Here is a 14,783-nt window from a genome sequence, read left to right as displayed (position 1 = left end):
TGAGCCCCCTTCCTGCTACTGGGCCTGCCCTGAGGCGTACAGGCACAAGGCTCAACTCTGCAAGCGCTCGTGTTGTCACACTGGAAGTTACAGGAACGTGTCACTAGATAGGACAGGAAAGGGCCAAAGCTCCCCTTTGGTTACCCTGATTTCATCCAAGTGACATGGCCCTGCAGTTGTGATTGCAGCCATTGGATGTGACAAAGCAAAATCCAAGGGAATCCACAGGTTTAAAGGAGACGTTTCTGGTCCTCAGCCAGTTACACCATTTGTAGGAAAAGGGTCTAGAAATGAACGTTAGTGAACCTTGCTTTTCAAGGATTACATAGATTGTTAAAGTCTGCATCTTTGTTAAATCTCCTGATTTTACTATTCTGGAGTGACGTGAAATTTAGTTCCAAAAGCAGCTTCCTCAAACAGATCCTGCTCTGAATATGCCAGTGAAGATCAAACAGGAACATTCTCAGCAGATGACTGTTCTGCTGAAACATGGCTATAGTTAATGGAAGCGCACTGGAAATTTCTGCGGTTTTGGCCCAGTCTAGTCCCATCATTCAATAACTCACAAAAGATTCGGTGCTCATACTTCGGCAACGTCTGAAAATTATGTTGACTCTCAAGTAACCTTTGTGAGTGAAACAAAACTATCATTACACACCTGAGCAAACTCACATTGACAGTAAGTGCCAGAAAAACAGTATTTCTAGGTGAAGAACAGTTTCATAAGAACTCCGCATCATTTCTAAGCTTTCTGTCCTGTTCCTCCAGGAGCCTTTAAAATACTTTCAAGAGAAGCAGAATTAAAAAAATGACCTTGGTTAAGCCATGGCCTTGGCAGAAAATGCAAATGCGTGTGATTTCCACAGCTGTGTTGCCTGTTTTGATCTTGTCAAATACCGAAGAGTAATTTGCTACTGCAACATTGCAGTGGGTAGGTGTTACGCTCCCATACATACAAGGCGGGGAGACAGACTGGAGAAGAATTACTGAAGAATTACTACTGGTTACTAAAGATCTTGCGGCAAATTTCATACCTACAGCTCAATGCTATTTTTAACCTCCTGGTTTCTTGGCCATATTCTAGTTTGGTAATTATACATTTTTGCTGAAAATATTCCTGCATTTTCTCCTGGATTTTCCATTCCTGCTATATACTATTATCTTTACTACATTTTATCACAGGAGCATTATCCTTTGTCCGAGTAATCAAATTATTAGTTTTGCTTATATCACATTTTCCTCAATTGAAAGATAGAAATAGGGTATTATGAACCAGTAAGTAACAAAAATAGTGTTTTTACTAATGCTTTTTAAAATTATTCCAGTGGAAAAACTGAGCTCCTGGTTAGCTCTTTCTCAGCATTACTGCTAAAGAGGTTCCTGCCCCTACAAAACCTCTGCATGAGACTTTGGTCACAAGGTGAATCAAATGGGAAAGCTGATCCACCTGAAAAGTAATCCAGAAAGAAAAATCCATGAGATTGTGCAGCCAAGTCAAATTCCTTACTTCATTCCAGACACAAATGCTAATTAAGCTCCTATAGATACACACTTGCAATTATGCTTTTAGATATCCTGCTGTTTAGGAGATCAACTGAAAGATAAACATCCTCGCAACAGAGAAAGAAAACTGAGAATATTTACATACTTATACATATTTACATACATTTCTATTGAGCAATGTTTCATTTTAGAGGAAACAGTTCACTGCTATGTTCTGCTGCATGCAGAACAGGTTTATGCTAACATAATCACTGCACATTTAAGCATATTCCAGTCCTGCAGTAGGCAGAAGGGCTGGAATCCGCTACGGTTGTACATAAAGACTGTGCAGTATGTGTCAGTCACCTCTCGGATTCACTCTGACACCTGATGCCATTTGTATTTATCAGCTGGGCTGTTTCACAGCTTTCTCTGCAAAGTCAATAGCACAGGCACATCTTAAGCTTTCAGAAGCTTTACAAACACAGGAATGCTAACTTTTATGATCAGAGAAAGACCTGCAAACTCCTACGACAGCTGCGTCTTCCTGTGCTGAAACGATACATTTTCTGAACAAATCTACACCTCCTCACTGTAGCTGCACAACCAAAACACTTCAACCCCAGTACTAAAGTACATACAGGGCACTTCAGTTTATCAAGTTCACAATGACTCTTTTACCTTGCAGCCACCTTTAAACAGAAAAAAAAACCCACAAAAATCCAAACGGTAAGAATCAGCAAATGAGAAGAATGGACTTAAATTGTTTCTTTTCAAGTGAGAAAGCGGGAAACTTAACCCGCTGTGAGCCTTTCCTCAGGCCGCTGGCCCAGAGACCTCTCAGACCTCAGCAGCCAGCGTCAGTACCGCACGACACAAACTGTGCAAACCCTGCAATATTTAAACCCTGCTTTAAAAGTTACGGGGTTTTATCAGGCGTTGAGATTTTAAAACCGCCTAGGGTCGTTTCTTATTTTTAACGTTAGGTTAAGACTCTTTGATAAAACCGGTATGAAAACCACTGTAGGCAGGACTGAGGCCCCGCCACTCTGTTAAGTTTGCGCACACCGATTAAAAAAAAAAAATCGCCGGGACGGGTCACTTGTACCCTCAAATAACGTGTGGCGGCACCGTCCCGTCCCCCCACCTGCCAGTCCGGCTACCGTCAGCCCAGCGAGCGGCCGGGCCACCCCCGAAGCCGCCATTTCCCCTTCGGCGGCGCGGCTCGGGGTGAGGTGAGGCGAGGTGAGCCCAGGTCAGGTCGGCGCGGCGAGCACTGCGCATGCGCAGTCAGCCGCCCCCTTTCCCGCGCAGGCGTAGAACGGCGGGTGGCTGGGACGCGCATGCGCGGCGGCGGCCCCGGCGCTGGAGCGCGGCGGCTTGCAGTGCGCCCGGGCGCACGCGCGGTGGCGCGAGGCGCCGCGGCTGCCGGCGGTGGGGCTCGGCGACGCAGGCGCGGTGGCGGCGGACGGCGGCGGAGCGGGGAAAGGGGGGGGGGTAAACGGGGGGGAACGGGACTGGTGGGCCCGGCTGCTGGAGGAAGGGCTCTGTGCCGGCGAGCGGCGGGCTCGGGGCTGCGGCGCGGGGAGCAGCTGATCGCTGTGAGAGGTCGGGCGGCGTGCTGGGCCCGGTAAGGAGCTGCGGGGCGGGGCGGGAGGCTCCGGCGGGGCCCGGCTGCGGCGGTGGCGGGGGAAAGGCGGAGGGGAGACGTTAAAGTTTGACAGTGCCGGCGGGTCGTGTCTCCCCCCCCGGCCTCCAGGGCAGCGGCGGCGGTCGGGGAGGGCAGCGGCTGCCCTTGGTCAGGGCGCGGGCGGGGGCGGGGGCGGGGGGCGCTGGCGGGGCAACCGCTAGGCCCGGTGACCCACTTTGCTCCTGTCACAACTCCCGGGCACGTTTGGAGCCCTGCCCGCCTGGCCCGGCGCCCGTCCGGGCCGCTCCCGCCACCACCACCACCACCCCTCCTTCACCCCCGCCGCCGCCGCCCGGGCTGCGCGCAGGCAGGGCGGCCGCGGGGCTCCCCGGCATCCCCCGCCGAACCGAGCCGAGCCGGACCGCGGTGAGCCGGGCCGGGGGGGGTTACACGGCGGTGGGTGCCCGGCCGTGGTGGGGTCCCTGGGGTCTCCCCGCGGCGGGACGGCGCTGCGGGGCTTGGGGGCTGCGGGGGGTTCGGAGGGGGCCCGGCGGCGGCGGCGGGGCTAGAGCCGCGGGGCGCAGGGCTGAGAACGGGCTGATTTATTTCCCCTCTGATAACTTTACTGCGGTGCCTGCAACGTGTTGGTGCTCTCAGACGTGAGGGCTTCTCGGTAGCCCCCCGGTCCTGTCCCGGCTGAGGTGCATCCTTAAAATCGGTGTGTCAGGTACCCCGTGCCTGTGCGAAATGTGACCAGCGAGGGACTGGAACCCACTGGTACCTCATTTTTGTGTTAAGGTAGATTTGGATACGTGGTTAGCTTTGCTTTCAAATTCCTGGTACTTCAGGCCTGGATATAAACTGGAAATGTGGGGTTTTTTTGATTTTTTTTTTATTTTTTTTTTTCCATGAGGAGGAGTGCTTGTAAACTAATCGAATGTATTTGCAGTGAGATTTTTATAAGGCTGTTGTTTTCATGTGCATGTTAAAAGTTGACCTACTAAGAGGCACAGGGAAAGTCAGGTATAGCTCTAGCTGGGATATGAAGCGGCACGTAGAGGCGGAGTGGCTGATCATAGATCCTGATCCTCTAAATCCTTCAAGTAAGTATCTTTTTTTTGATGACATAGTTTGACAAGCGGTGCTTTTTGTGGCAGTGTTGACTTAAACGGGCCTGTCTCTGCCTTGCTCCCAGTCCCTCACCTCGTTGCTGCCCCCTCAGCACAACGGTTCTTGGAACCCTGGCCCGTAACTGGGTTCAGGAAATGATCCAGGTTAAAATTAACTACCTTTTTTTTTTTTTTCAAATGTGGTTATATTTAACCTAGCGCATTTCTCTGGGTGACAGGTGTGCCAGAAGGCAAGAGGATTGTTTAAGCAAATACTCTAGTGGAAAAGGGACTTGAGAAAAATACACCTCAACTGTGGTAGTCCTGGCAAAGTTCAATGCGAGCAGTTGCAGTTGTTTCACGCTGTTCAGTCTTACAGGAATAAAATTTGATTTTGTCTATGAATACCTGCGGGTAGACAGTATTTGACTGTTATAATAGAGGAATTCTACTTGACAGGACAAATAACTCTGCAATTATTTTTATTAATAAAACGTTGATTTTCATATATATACACTTAAGATGACTTTCTCAAAAGTGTTACAGGCACTGCTTTCAAATTGCCAAACATTACGTGTTCAGGTTAGAGATTTTTGATTGAATGTGGGTGCTAGCATTTTTAAGGTCTGACAATTTTGCTGGCAAGGCAAGAGTTACCTCTTCGTAACAAACAGTCCAAACAGGGAAAAAAAAAAAAAACACCCCAGCTCCTGGGTTGATATTTAATAGTTTAAGGTGTCATTCAGCCATGCCTTATTTTTTATTTCTTCTGCTTCATGTTCGTACATAGAAAAGTTTAACATGTATAGGTAAGATAAAAGGATGGGAGGAAAGCAGAGAATGTTTTCTTTATTAGTGCTCTAAGGAACCCATAAACTCTCTGTTGTAGCTAATTTTACACTTTTTGTACTTGGCAATTTAAAAAATGAGTGGTAATTACTTCAAATTTATTTTGTAATGTTGGTTAATTATCTTGTTAGTGTGGAATTTCACCGAAAACATGGCAAGACCAATCCACCCATGAAGATTCAAGGAAATTGCTTCTTTTGAGAGCTTTGGGCTTTTGCTATTTTTTTTTGGCCCTATTCTAAATTGTGTAAAAAGTTGAAGATCTAAATTAGTAGTAGAGATATTGGCCCCCATGTTCTTTATATTAAATGTTTTTATCAACTTGAGAAGTTTTGATTTTTTTTTAACTAAAAAGAGTAGACTTTTGTTGAAAATAGTTGTGAATCAAAAATGCAATTTTCTTCTATAGGTAGTTTCATCGTTTGAAAACAGCTCCTTTTTCAGCTATGCACCTCTTCTGGAGAAATGTATAATTTGCTGTCTGAAGCCTCACAGCTTCAGCCTAATTTTGTAGATTGAAGAATATAGATAGTTCTGCTCTTAGAATAGAAAATTAGTATCCTAATACAGTTTTTAATACAAAACACTCAATATAATTAGGAAGTAGTGGAATTACAGGTAAGGTGCCTTCCTTTTCATCACATTGTAATGAGTTTGTTTTTCTTGAGGAAAAGACTTTGGTAGATATTTGCAGGAAAGAAAAGTGCGTTTTAGGGGTTCTAGCCTTTTTAAAGTACTCATTTCCTTATGAATGCTAGAAATTATAAAGGCCAGATGATAAAGCAGATCTAGAACTCTTTCTGAGGATAGATGGTATTAGTAGATAGTTGCGTAGCAAAGACATTAGTCGTTGTTCCTGCCGTTCTTGCTGCCTATTTATTTATTTTGCAATGTATTTTTAACCTTTCTGTGTTAATTGAGCTGGTTCACCCGCTAGAAAGCTCTGCTGGCACCACTGAAGGGGTGGCACAAGAACAGGAGGGAGTCGCCAGGCTGCTGGGAAAGCAGTAGCTGGTTGAAGGTAGCTTAGTCTCTGCAAGGGGAAAAAAACGTCTGTCTGTAGTCTCACAGATGTGTGGCCAAGCCATTCGACTGTCTCTCTCACCTTCTACTAATTCTGAATTATTAGGAGTGGTGTTAGTATCATTGTTTTGAATTTAGTGGTCTTTCAGAATAGAAAGAGGTGTAGGGAGCACACCTTCAGTCGCTGAGCAGGGTCTGAAAGGAAAGATTCTGGTGTCTCAGTCTAACTCTGGCACAAGCAAACTCGGCCATATCCATTGGGAAGGTACCTCATTCACTGCTGTGGGTGGTCCACCTGGGGAAAACAGCTTACTGTTGCAGCTGGTTATTTTGTTAACTCAGTTAATGGCTGTCTGTAATCATTTGAAACTGTTTGTCCAACATTCCCCTGCTCGTTTGTTGCAGGAGTGAAAGCCGTGAAATGCGAAATCACGGAAGAGGAAGGAGACTCATGGTTAATGCAACTGTGTGCTGCCCTCAAGGATTGAATTCTCAACCCCTACTGCTGCCACAGAATTCCTTTGTAATGCAAAAGCCACTTTAATTTTGGCATACCTCATGCCTGAGTGTTTAATTTTATAGCCTTAATATTCTCTTACCATACTTTTTGTGTATAATATAAATTCTTAATTATAGCTGCTTTCAGAATATACAGTCATATATGTAAAAAGTTGTGGTGCTCTGCGGTTGTCATATATTTAATATTATGTGGAAGCAACAAGGTTTCTCAGAATCTTTCAGTAGTTTAGCGTTGCACAATTTGGACTCTTTCCAACTGTTACATTTTGTCATTAAAATCACTGAATTAGTTTTCTTATTCTGCACTGATGTTCTGAGGGGCATTGCTGAGTATAATATAAAATCATCATTAGTAGTATTAATATTTTATTAAATATAGATCCTTAAAAATTAGATATACCCATGAGATTCAAGACTGATAAAACCTTCTATTTAGAGAGTGAATCTTATGAAGCTTAGTAGATACTATGGGCATTCCTCATCTTCATTATAAAAGTGTGGCCAAATTAGGCTACTTAAATGCTTTGTTCTTATAACTATGTGTTTAATAATCTCAGAGTACGTGAGAAAGCTTCAGTGTTGAAGCTAATTCTACTTTGCCCATAATGACAGACTAGTATCACGAGATAAATGGTGCTAAAATATTATGCCTATGTTAAAATAGAAGATGACGGTTCCTGGAGTAAGACAGATCCATTTAAAGTGGATTTTAAAAATAAATATATTTGGCTTTGTTCTTCTATAGAGGTCCTTCTAGAGTTCCATTAAAAAGGATATATGCAGGTATCTCTGAGAAGGCTTTTGATATATGTTATTTTGGTATATGGGCAGATCCATAAAATAATATAGAAGATCAAAACTGTGATTTAGATGGATTTTGGGTGTCTAGCCCCAAATAAAATTGTAGCCATGTGTTGGCTGAAATTTACAGGTCTCTAGGTTTTCACTAGTAAAGTTTTCCAAACACCTTGAAATTTTGCCCTCGCTCAGATCTTCCATAATCTTGTCACAACGGAGCATCTTGGCATCTAAATCTGTTTACTATTCATAAATTAGGCAATCTGTAAATTAGGCATTCGCTTGTCCAAAGGCATGTTCAAACCACACCTCAGGCACACCTATGGGATTGGACTCAGATCAAAACCCTGTGGTGACTCTCCCTTTTGTTCAGAAACACAAAGAGGGGGAGGAGGAAGAGGTTTTGTTGATGTCTCCTTAAAAAGCAAACAAACAACAAGCCAGCAAAACCCCAAGCCCTAAAAATCCACTTTTTCATGTGTGTAAGATGATTAAAGTCTAATTGGGCCAAAAAGAGATACTAGGCCGCTTATTTTCTTGGAGAAAAAGCAGGGGAGTACCTGTGTTCTGGTCTGTGCTCCAAAAGCTATTTTTTTTATTTGCTTCCATTTAAAATTTTAAATGCCATTAGGAACTGGAAACCAGGACTCGTCTCTGTCATTTGGTTGCCCTTCTCCCTAGAGAGGCATGCGCTGGTTCTGAACCAGCAGACTGATGGTTCTGCTGCATCCAGCAAAGCTTTTTATTTTTAATTTTTCTTCCATATTCTGAAGATTGCCACTGCAATGAGAAGTTATGAGTTGATCAATCTTCCCAGTGCAGCCTGGAGCCTGCTGAGAGATTAGGGTTTGAACCCCTTCTGACAGGGTAGAGATTGGCTCTCAAAGCTTCTCTGTTGCAGGTTACTGTGCTGTAACCCCCTGCTGCTGGGCAAAATGAGAGCGCATCTTTTTTCCTCCTGCTGGCATGTTAAAAGAATATATTTCTCCTGTTTTGATGGGAGAAGCTTAGCTATGTACGTCAAGGACAGGGGCGCCTTCAGAAACAGGGAAAGGTGAAGGCATGATGCGATGTTCACTGGTTACCCTTATGCTTCACATTTCTACTGACTTTCTTCAGAAGTCTTGCTAGTGGTGCAACTGTCTTTGGTACTTTGGAATTTTGGATCCTGTTGTGTGGAATCCCCTTTTTGTGCCTCACTAATAATCTTTTAGTGAAGACTATAGTTTGGTGTAGTATTGCCTGTTACAGCCAGAGCAGGCATCAGAGCTTAATTGCTAGCTCATGACGTGGTTGTGGTGTTGCTGTGGGACACTTAGAAGATCAGGAGCACCTGGGAATGGGCTGATCATCCAGCACGATATCTGAATTTGAGGTACTTTATAGTAGGGTATAGTATTGCTAACAACATCTACGAGAGTTTTTAGCTTGTAGCTCCTCAAGTTTGTGAGTATATCTCAATTGCTTGCAGAAGGATGATCTCAGATCCCATAAGCATCTTGTTATCTGCTGAACTGGTAGATACCCAGAAAGTTCCAGCACTTTCTTTTAAACGCCATCAAGGCAAGTATTTGTGAACACAGAGGAGACAGACCTGTAACGGGTGGCCGTTGTAGGAGGGAGGAAAGATAATGTGTGAATTTCCTAACATGTGCATTAGAAATCTTGAGGAAATACAGATTTCCACATATTAAATTATGATCTTGGAGAATGAGAGTGTGAGATACTAAGCTGCCTAATAAAAAAGGATACTTCAATATAAATTGTATTAATATAGCTAATTTCATATTTCCAATTCTGAGAATGCTGCTGCTGTTGTAAATAAAATATAAGTCGCTGTTTTTACATATGACTAAAGGTTTTAATGGTGTAGTGAATATTAGTTTCTGGCATTTAAGAGTATTTGATGTGTTTGGTGGCTATTTCATTGCATGTTTAATGTAGTGTCAGAGACTGGTTTTGCCTTTTTAGTTGTGGCTGTTACTGACATGTGCCCTCACAGAATAATATTCCATCGGTTTGGTGGCTGCTGGCGAGTAAGTGGTTGTGAATTCGGAGAGAGTAAGCTCCTGCTGGTGTGGTAAGGTAGTGGTTCGCGATTTTTCAGATGGATCTTGTCAGAGAAGTGCCAAAGATTTGGATTATCTGAGTTTTCATGAATCATCCAAAAGCTTCAAGATATATTAGGGAAAAAACTGCCTTGTTACGTGGAGTAACTTTCCCAGTCCTTAGACCCCTAAAGGTACGTTTGAACTTAAGTTTGAAGTTGTGAAAAGCCAGAGAAATCGGGAAATGTTTTGCCAAAATCTGCTTATTTCCCTTGGCTCAGTAAACAACCAAGAAATTTTCTCCATTAAAAGCTGTGGGGAGTTGCCTTTTTTTTTTAAGCCCAGTTTCCTAAGGAAGTGCGTTTTATGCTTTTTCCTGGTTTTCACTTATTCTTTCCTTACATATTCACCGATAGCTTTTGAAACTTTTGACCAATTGCAGCCATGTTTGTAGGAGAGAGAGAGAGAGAAATCTCAAAGACCATGACGTTCCTCCAGGTTTTGGGAAAACAGGCAGACCTGGTAGAGAGAAACGCGTGTCGCTGCCCTCTCTTGAGACAGAGATGATGCAGTGCGGGTTTGGCTCTGACCTGCTTTTTCAGCAGATGCCGGGTCTGCGTTGGGTAGAGGAACAGGAGATGGTTGTATGTGCCAAGGGGGCTTGAGGAGACAGCAGGACATAGGGCTGTTTGGGAAGGTGATGGGGACTGAGGATCTGGTGGCGTGTCAGAGGGATGATGCGAGGCGAAGCTGGCTCCTCCTGGTGGGGAGTGGAGAGCTGTCAGAACGGTGGTTTACACTGAAGAACTCGCTTAATGATAAGCTGGTACCATTTTTTTTTTTTTTGACCCTTAACCAGGGAGTTATTGTCCTGATCAGAATTAGATGATACTATGTTTCACTGACTGCAGGGTTTGGTTTAGTATTTAAAGTAGATTCTCCTGAAATTACCAGAATAGCTTTAAACTGTGATTAAATTCATATTTTCCCATTGTTTCAGGGGCAAAAACCAGTTTTGGTGTATTTCTCTGAAAAGCCTCGAACTTAGACTTTGCTTTCAGTGGTAAAGAGGAAAAGAAAGTGTAACTTGAGCTTAAGAAATAGGACTTTTCCATTTAAAGGCCGTAGTGAATAAGTACTTTTAATAGCGGAGACATAAAACTGATAGGGTGCCAGCTAAAGATTTCTGTTTATACCAGTTATTGTATGGAATATGTCCATTAATAGCCAAAGAAAAAGATTTTGCTTGAGCATAGGAAAAAAAAGATAATACCTCCCAAATGGGATTTCCTGTAAGTCCACTCCCCTGTCTTGTATCATGGAGTTTTTAGTTAAAAAGCAGAAGGAGCTGGACTTCTGTCTAGAATGACATGCGTGATTCTTTCCTGCCTTGCCTATATTTGCGTTACCTATTAATCATGATAAACAGCAGACTGAAATTTGCCTCATTATGTTCATCTTGTAAGATTTTATCAAGTCCCAGTGGAGAATTGTAGTCCATCCTACTCGCGGGTTTAGAGAAACTTCTTCGCTTTCACCATTACTAAGTCTGTTAGAAAATTCTATTAGCTTGTTACTTTCATTTCTAGAGAATTCCCTGCTCAATAAGGTCAAATATACTTTTCAAGCCTTTGGGAACTAATATAATCTTCACAAACTTTATAGTATTCACAAATTTTAATTCATTAATTTCAAGTATTAAAACATTTGAGTTTTAAAATATCATAATAGACTGCACGATAGTTAGGAGACTTTGACCTGTGATTATTTTAAAGTCGTTTTCATAGTAACAACAAATATTCTAAAGGAAACTGGATTTTCCTCTGACTGTGAGTAGAAGAGCAAGTAGCAGCATGAATCACAGCTTCCCAGAACTGTCAGAATAGGAATGCAGATTGTGTCCCCCCACACATACACTTTTCTTGCTGTCAATTTTAATGTAGTAATGTGATTTAATAAAGTTTTTCTTGCCATCCACAGCAGCAACATTCATTTTGTGTAATTGAGCTACTACTAGCAGTTGCGTGGTTGAAGATGAAACTAGTGTAGTAGTTCCAGTGATAACTCTTAACATCTCAGCAGTTTTGCTTAAAATATGTTTTCTGAAAATGTTTGGTTTTTTTTTTTTGTTAAAATACTGTACTTCAGGGTTTGGTTTTTTTCATTTTTATTTTTTTTTTCCAGCTCAGAAGCATTAGTTAAACATTTTGTGCTGCACTAAAGCTTTGCATGATGTTTCATAGATAGTAAGATACAGTTCCAGCCTTGAACGGCTTGTGATCTTAATTGCACTGACATAGAAAATGAGGAGAATGACCTCAGAAATGGGGACAAGGATTCAAATGAATGTGAGTCATAGTTAGTGAATTAAACAAGTTGTCTTTTCTAAGAACAGAATAAGGCAGATCAGCAAAGAGGAAGATGAGAATATAGAAGCAAAAGACAGCATAAAGCAAGTCCAAATATTACAGGGATTTGAAGGAAAAGAGGGGAAATGTGGTTTTTTTGCAAGATCTGGAAAGCATAATAAAATCAGAAGAGTGGTCTGAATCAAGATGAAGAGTAACTAGAAGGTGTTAGGAAATGGGGCAGGAGAAAGATATGTAGAAACTTATGAATTATGTTGATGGATTTGGCTTTTATTGGAGAAAAAAAAGGAAAAGGATTTGAGAATGTGCTGATTTGATTGGTTTGACAGGGAAGTCAGGACACAAATTCTAGTACTAAGATTTATTTTTTTTTAACCCCTTAAGAAAATTAGCTGTCAACTTAACTTGCTTTTAAAGCGAGTGGCAAAACAACAGGCAACTGTGCCTGAAGATTCAGTCTCAGGCATTTGTGTTGTTCTGTCACTATCTCCTTTGACAGTTTTTGTATAAGCTGGAGGAATTTTTATGAGTTTCAGCGCAGTTGAGGTGAGGCTGTAGAAGCCTCAAAGGCAATTGGGGCAGTACTGCTTTATCAAAGTCGAAAGAATCACAAACTTTTTTTCGTTAAAATAACTGAAATTGCTTTTCAAAATTAGTTTAGATAAACTGGTACTACCTTTATATGGACAATAAATTTTATGGTTGGTTTATATTGAGGTATGTTAGTTTTTGTATTGCTAGCATAAGAAATGAAAAATAATCTCTCATAAACTTCTGTATAGATTGTGTTTTAGAATGGCACCCAGACACTTTTCCTGCCCCATAGAGTATAGTTTGCCATTTCTTATATATATACTGGTATGTGATTCAAAACATTGATTTCTAACAAAATCTTTCATTTTACTGCACAGAAAAGTAGATGAGTAAATGATTATGGTCTGCCTTTCTTATCCCATTAGACTTGTCCATTAGACCTTCTTCAAACATTGGCATTCTTCCTCCCCAGCCTCTTCTTTCTTTGTTGCATGTACTGGGGGACACGGTGGTAAAGAACAGGGGGGTTGACATTCCTTTTTTTGTTGTTGTTTTTATGTCAACGGAAACCTGCCTATCCTCGCATATGGTGGAAGGAAATAGATCTATGTATACCTTAAAGGCTATGCTTTGCTGCATGGGAGTGTTGAGTAGAAAGCATCAATAGTGATAGCTAGAGGTAGCTTTCCCAGCAGGACAGTCAGCAGTGAGATTATTTTATCAAATTGGTGCACGCGTATTTAAAACACATGAGGAATACAGAATTTGTGATTTGTATTAGACTGGGAGCTATTTCTTTGTGGAATAGGTATAGTGTTTGTGTACAGAAATATCTATTGTATAATTAGCTTCTGCTCAGTGCAGCTTACTGAAATTAGTTTTTCATTAGTGAGGGGAAGGTGTTTGAGTTTTTCTTATGCTGTTCTGTGCCATGTTCTTGGAGAGTTCTAAACCGTGTTCTGAGGTCGATCAAACGTCCTGTCTGAACCACACAAGGTTAAGATTGTGTTCATGTATTTTCTTTCCAGAAATTTGCCTGGTGTATTGTTGATGTTCTGCAAAGTCATAATACATCCCAAAGGAATTGTAATATAATAATTGTATATAATAATTAATGTTTTGTAGGCAGAGTCAGAACTGTAACTTTCATGTTACCATTAGGCTGTTGCATTTGTCTTGCAGATTTGGATTTCAGGCAGTGCCAGAGCTACATAAAAGGTGGTGGGTGATCTTGAAGTTCTCCTTCATGTGTATTTACTTCATTATGTTGAATAGAGGAATTGGAAAGTGAAAGTGTGGACAGTTTAGGGATGGAAATAAAGCGACTGGAATGGCAGGAGAAAAAAGAGAGCAGCAATCAAGGGCTTGCGTCTAAAAGTTGTTTTGAATGAATTAATCGTTACAGAACTGTGGGGTTTTTTGTTGTTGTTTTTCAGAAGACTGTGCCAAAGAATACTTTTACTCAGATGACATCACATTTGGACTACTAATGCTATCCACCCACTCTACGAGGCACAATGCATTTCTAGGTAATTTAAGTAAGTATGTAGATTTTTATTGCTAGTAGAACAGTAATGCTTTAAATGAAGCATCTCATTTTCTACCTCAGGCAAGGTAGAAATTCCACTTCAATTTGAGATTGAAATTAATGTTGTGTGGGGGCAAGAATAAACTTCAAGTAAGCTTTTAATAAGCTTTCATCCTGTACACTGGAACACGGAATGAAACAATTGAACTAACTGTACCTGAGCTGCCTTGGAAACTAGAAGGAAAAAAAAAACAAGACCTCATGATGGCACTGTCCCCGGCAATGCATTGTCCTAATGTGGCCCTGTCGTTCTGGAGACTGAATTTCATATCTCTCCCAGGGATGTGTTGCAGCTTTTTTGGGTGTTGTGGGGTTTTGTGGGGTTTGGTTTTGTTGTTTGGTTTTTGGGTTTTTTTTTCAGATGCTCTTGTTAAAGTGGAGACGAGATTAATATCCTGTTAATGTAAGATATAGAAAGCAAAATAATGCATCTGAATAGGTTCAAGTAGCAACATCTCTGGTTGCATGTCGTCTTATTTGTGAAAGGGTGGCATCTGCTTGATTCCTTGATTGGACATTATGTACTGTCCAGCTGAAGATGGGCCGGGAAGTGCAGATTTCCATCTTTGCAAGATTTGTCTTATCTTGCAGTAAGGTTACTGATTGCTTTGTACGTCCATGGTCACATAAAGAGAAATGTGCAACAGACAGCGTAGTTTGTTTAAGGTTTGTTTTAGGAGTGACAAAGGGGTTTTGATTCAATGCATCATGAGGATCATGGCCATGGCCCCCTGTAGCCTTCACCTATGTGTTTATATGCTTTTCCTTTGCAAGTTGATATTATTGTTAAACTTTTTCAGATGGTTCATGGTCGTCTTGATCGGGTCCAAGAAA

The 14,783-nt window shown here is 41.9% G+C and overlaps 1 protein-coding gene across 1 annotated transcript in view; it reads left to right on the top strand.

The window, feature by feature from the left end:
• Positions 1–2,952: 2,952 nt before the first annotated feature.
• The window catches only part of CLOCK (clock circadian regulator), a 62,120-nt gene continuing 50,289 nt past the window's right edge, over positions 2,953–14,783 (top strand). Inside the window, exons 1-2 of the mRNA XM_074155170.1 lie at positions 2,953–3,112; positions 13,801–13,899. The gene's annotated coding sequence lies outside the window, so the exon portion shown is untranslated. The remainder of the gene's footprint in view (positions 3,113–13,800; positions 13,900–14,783) is intronic.

Source organism: Numenius arquata, chromosome 10 (assembly GCF_964106895.1).
Source record: "Numenius arquata chromosome 10, bNumArq3.hap1.1, whole genome shotgun sequence".
NCBI lineage: Eukaryota > Metazoa > Chordata > Aves > Charadriiformes > Scolopacidae > Numenius > Numenius arquata.
Note: the sequence above shows the minus strand (reverse complement) of the source record. Positions and strands in the feature narration are given on the sequence as shown.